The sequence below is a fragment of the Schistocerca piceifrons genome, chromosome 5 (genome assembly GCF_021461385.2).
Source record: "Schistocerca piceifrons isolate TAMUIC-IGC-003096 chromosome 5, iqSchPice1.1, whole genome shotgun sequence".
In the NCBI taxonomy this organism is placed as follows: Eukaryota; Metazoa; Arthropoda; class Insecta; order Orthoptera; family Acrididae; genus Schistocerca; species Schistocerca piceifrons.
In genome coordinates this window covers 317712378-317717791 of record NC_060142.1, presented here as the reverse complement: position 1 = coordinate 317717791, position 5414 = coordinate 317712378, and the positions used below count along the sequence as shown (strand labels likewise).

The 5414-nt window shown below is 45.7% G+C and overlaps 1 non-coding gene across 1 annotated transcript; it reads left to right on the top strand.

Moving 5' to 3' along the window:
• The first annotated feature begins 678 nt into the window (after positions 1-678).
• Positions 679-753, top strand: Trnas-cga. The gene has a single exon. It is a non-coding gene; the product is annotated as a tRNA-Ser (tRNA).
• Positions 754-5414: the final 4661 nt, after the last annotated feature.

Here is a 5414-nt window from a genome sequence, read left to right as displayed (position 1 = left end):
GAAACTTCCTGGCAGATTAAAACTGTGTGCCGGGCCGAGACTCAAACTCGGGACCTTTGCCTTTCGTGGGCAAGTGCTCTACCAACTGAGCTACCCAAGCACGACTCATGCTCCGTCCTCACAGCTTCTGCCAGTACCTCGTCCCCTACTTTCCAAACTTTACAGAAGCTCTCCTGCAAACCTTGCAGAACTAGCACTCCTGAAAGAAAGGATACTGCGGTGACATGGCTTAGCCACAGCCTGGGGGATGTTTCTAGAATGAAATTGTCACCCTACAGCGGAGTTCTGCAAGGTTTGCAGGAGAGCTTCTGTAAAGTTTGGAAGGTAGGAGAAGAGGTACTGGCAGAAGTAAAGCTGTGAGGACGGGGCGTGAGTCGTGCTTGGGTAGCTCAGTCGGTAGAGCACTTGCCCGCGAAAGGTAAAGATCCCGAGTTCGAGTCTCGGTCCGGCACACAGTTTTACTCTGCCAGGAAGTTTCATTTCAGCGCACACTCCGCTGCAGAGTGATAATCTCATTCTGGAAACATTCTCCAGGCTGTGGCTAAGCCACGTCTGCGCAATATCCTTTCTTTCAGGAGCGCTAGTTCTGCCAGTTTCGCAGGAGAGCTTCTGTAAAGTTTGGAAGGTAGGAGAAGAGGTACTGGCAGAAGCAAAGCTGTGAGGACAGGGCGTGAGTCGTGCTTGGGTAGCTCAGTCGGTAGAGCACTTGCCCGCGAAAGGCAAAGGTCCCGAGTTCGAGTCTCGGCCCGGCACACAGTTTCAATCTGCCAGGAAGTTTCATATTAGCGCACACTCCGCTGCAGAGTGAAAATCTCATTCTGAAGGTAAGGAATGAGGAAGTTCTCCGCAGAATCGGCGAGAAAAGGAATATATGGAAAACACTGACAAAGAGAAGGGACAGGATGATTGGACATCTGTTAAGACGTCTGGGAATGACTTCCATGGTACTAGAGGAAGCTGTAGAGGGTAAAAACTGTAGAGAAAGACAGATGTTGGAATACATCCAGCAAATAACTGCGGACGTAGGTTGTAAGTGCTACTCTAAGATAAAAAGTTTATCACAGGAGAGGAATTTGAGCGGGCTGCATTAAACCAATCAGAAGACTGATGACACTCTCCAAAAATGTGTGAGAGAGCGAGAGAGAGAGAGATAGTTTTATGGCATTTTGCCTTGTTGATATCCACATGTGATAAACTGTTCGTGGCTCATTACGTACCACGACCAACTGTATCTAAATGTAATACATCATATTAATATTACTGAACGATTAATCGAAATGGTGTTGACACAAATGTTGTGGACAGCGGGGATCGGATCGATGCTAGTGGCACAATTTAACAGCAGTACTGTTACTGTGGATTGATGCCAGAGCTGCAAAATGGCTTAGAGTGGCAACAAACAATCTATATAGTGCGTTGGTCATGGAACAGAACTTATCAATACAGGAAATTATGGTAAAAACTGCATATACTCCAAATGACATACAGCGCACAAGCTATGATGAGAAGAACCCTCCGAATTCCGTTGAGCGTGGGAGAATCCGGAGAAGTAATTTTTACAGGATTTTTCTACGCACATAGAGTTTTCTCGCATTGCGCAACGTGGTTCGATGAGGGTACAGTGACTTCAGTAACGGACGGGTCTTGCATCGGAAACAGGGACTCATCTTTCAGCGAGACGGCCGCACGATGCGTCTCCTGTCTCACACTTCCCGTGTAGAAGTGACCGCTCGGTTTTCTTCGGTGGTTGGCTTCAGAGGTTCATCTGGACAGGGTCCCTCACGATGCCCCAAATGGTGTTCAGGTTGTCTCCTCCTACACGAATGACAATTTTTTCTTTTTAAGTTTCTTGCTAATCTCGGTTTTGAACGTGGTCTTTGACTGACATGGTCTTTGTATTTACCCCCGACATTGTATGTAACTACCACTGACTGGGCGGTTATAACGAAATTCAGCTATTCACGAGGGTTTAGTATGGCCTGTAATTATCGTACTGAAGGGAGACGTGGTAGATATGCCAATGCGTTAATGCGGAACTGATTTACGCTGGGAAAAAAATTAGTTCAAGTTGTAGCCACCAGATGCAAATGTGCAAGCACAAGCTATACAAGTACATATAAAAAACAAAAGGAAGCATATTACAAAGGAAGACACTGATTTTTATTTGTTTGTTCACTTGCGTCGTGGGTCACAGCGAGAGCCTCGGATCGCTAACTAGAGTGCGATCCTAAAGAGCACTCTGCTGTAATGTGGTAGAAGATCTGTCTGTAGGCACCACGTTGAAATTCTGTTGAAGCTGTCATTTACCCACCGATATAACGAGTCCACACATCTGCAAGGTTTGTTTTAAACTAAACTGTCGGTTTGGTGTTGTAGTGGGAAGAGAGTTGGCTTACGTAAACGACTGCGGGTCTGCGGATGGCGCCATCAAACCGTGCAAACACTTTGGGATAGTTTTCCTTGGCGTCTCACAGGTGATCGTCGCAGTATGGCGCAACTGTCTGCCGTAGAAACTTCTCATGCAGTGAGTATCGGTGTGGCACGTGCGCGGTCTCCAGTCAAAACATCGGCAAGCGCACGTCCTTCTGCTTGTGCAAGACCGTATACGATCTACGGCAGCGTCCTTGGACCACTTCTACATACAATGGTTACGATCGACTTCCCAAAGATGCCAGGTATCGAAAATCGTGCTCTGCCCAGACGACTCTTTGCTCTATATCTGCAGCATGAGCGCCTGCCTACCAGCCATAAACATTTGAGACTCTGCCATGCCTTAGGTAAAGACAGTACAGTGGTGGTGTTGCATACACGTAAATGAATATTAAATGATGCGTGGTGAGACTCCACCGTATGCTTTCAAAGAGATAACAATGTTCAATAAAGAATTAATTGAACCGGCTGCCCTGTCTGTTACTGCTTCTCTATCTCTAGATGAAAGCTAGCTTACCCGAAGAGTTTCTGTCATCTGAACGGTGGTATTAGCGAAGATCGAACCTACAGCGGGTGTTTCAGTCGTAGGAGGTTATAGAATAAGGTACAGGGGGACGCCACCAATAGGTAACATCAGTCCACGGTTCTGGATTACTCGTTGTAGTCATAGTCCTTCACGGGAATTTCAAGATACAGTAGAGAAATTTTCAAGCGTGAAATAAGTATTCGTCCACCCCTAGAGCAACTGTTTCCAACCTGCGGGTAATTATCCCCTGAAGGGTGAAACGAAATTTTCTGAGAGGCTTAAAGTAAACAACACTCGAATCTTTTTCAGGCAAGAAACTAAATTATTTCCTAAGATCATCACCATTATTACAATTTTGTAAGACTACATTATATGTAATCAATAATTACTCTTTCTCAGTTAGTTGCGTTAATGCGGAGGAGGTTACAGGTTCCTCATATTGTCCATCCAGCACAGACACATGTTGTGTTTCGTTCCGTACATTGCTGATTATTAAAGTGAGACCTATACTTAACAAATGATGAATATCTCAAAAAAACAGTCTTCTCCAAGTTGCACATAGTACCTCCAGTAGTCCAGAAATTGGTTCGTAACTCGCTTCGAAACAGATAGCTGGATACGTGAATTAATTGACAGCACGACACAGTAATGACTACATAGCAGCTACATCACAGTTTTATTATTATTATTATTATTATTACTATTATTAGAGACGTTAGACACAAAGCATTAACAGCCCGAAGTCGTCCAATTTCTGCGAGATCAGAAGTAAAGAGTGCAGCAATGATGTGATTTGCGAACATTAAGTACAGTGCACACATATGAACTTGGTTGATTTTAAATGAGGTTGCAAATGTGCAGGTCAAGCAAATGCTGCAATAGAGAGGAGTAATGCAGGCGAAGTATGTTTTGTAATAAGTGTGTACTCCCGCTGTGGATAGTTAGCTTTCTTTTCTGAGAAGCAGTTGTGAGTAGTACTTGCGATGCACTACAGATTCCTTCGTCTTTCATTCTAAATCAGACACACACACATATGCACACACACACACACATATGCACACACACACACACACACACACACACGCACAAAGTAAACATCATTGATCTTTCATTACTTCAAAAATAAAAGCGCTCAACGAAAGGCTTTCATTCTACAGCTTACTTAGGTGCAAATGTTGTGGTAATGTTGGGGCGTCGGGGGAGGGGGGGGGGGGCCGCATCTCGTGGTCGTGCGGTAGCGTTCTCGCTTCCCACGCCCGGGTTCCCGGGTTCGATTCCCGGCGGGGTCAGGGATTTTCTCTGCCTCGTGATGGCTGGGTGTTGTGTGCTGTCCTTAGGTTAGTTAGGTTTAAGTAGTTCTAAGTTCTAGGGGACTGATGACCATAGCTGTTAAGTCCCATAGTGCTCAGAGCCATTTGAACCATTTTTTGAGGGGGGGGGGGGGGGTAACAGAAGGCAGGGAAGGCAGGGGTGGGGAGGAGGGGAGGGCGGAGGTACCACCTAATGTCTGATTGTGCTCAGGGGTAACGGTCTAAGAAAGGTTGGGAACCACTATCCTAGAGGATCCTAACTAGTAATATGTGGTACACCACCTCAAAGGGAACGTGGGAGATATTGTCGACCAAGAGAGACACGAGACGCGAAAGACAAGTGTGTCGAGTGCGGCATCTCTTAAGCAGGCAGCATCGGTGAGTAGTGTGCAGCGAGCTCGCAGAGAAATCCACGAGCGCACGTAATTACGGCGATCGTGGGAGGACTGCGCATACTGAAGTCGCGACCGCATTCTTGCCGGTGTCATTCTACATACGAGTGACTACAAAGCAGTAGTGGCCAGTTCGTGTTAAGCAAAGATGGCAACAACTTCCGTGCCAATTCTTTATTGCGATTTGACGACCAAACAGTACCGTCATAATTTTGATGAGGATGGGGCCGGAGAGCAAATCAGTCCTCCTGCTTTTTAGGTAGACTGTTGGGGAAAGCTTCTGGCCTTTAGGTTGGCTGTTCTGCGGTGGCACCAGTCTGTTACTCCCACAAAAAAAGTTCGTCCTCCGTGGTAGTGGGTCTGCAACGCCGGTTAGAACGAAACGGCTCCTTTCTTTAACAATATACGCAACTGATGATGGTCGAAGTAGAGAGGATATAAAATGTAGACTGGCAATGGCAAGGAAAGCGTTTCTGAAGAAGAGAAATTTGTTAACATCGAGTATAGATGGAAGTGTCAGGAAGTCATTTCTGAAAGTATTTGTATGGAGTGTAGCCATGTATGGAAGTGAAACATGGACGATAAATAGTTTGGACAAGAAGAGAATAGAAGCTTCCGAAACATGGTGCTACAGAAGAATGCTGAAGATTAGATGGGTAGATCACATAACTAATGAGGAAGTATTGAATAGGATTGCGGAGGAGAGAAGTTTGTGGCAGAACTTGACCAGAAGAATGGATCGGTTGGTAGGACATG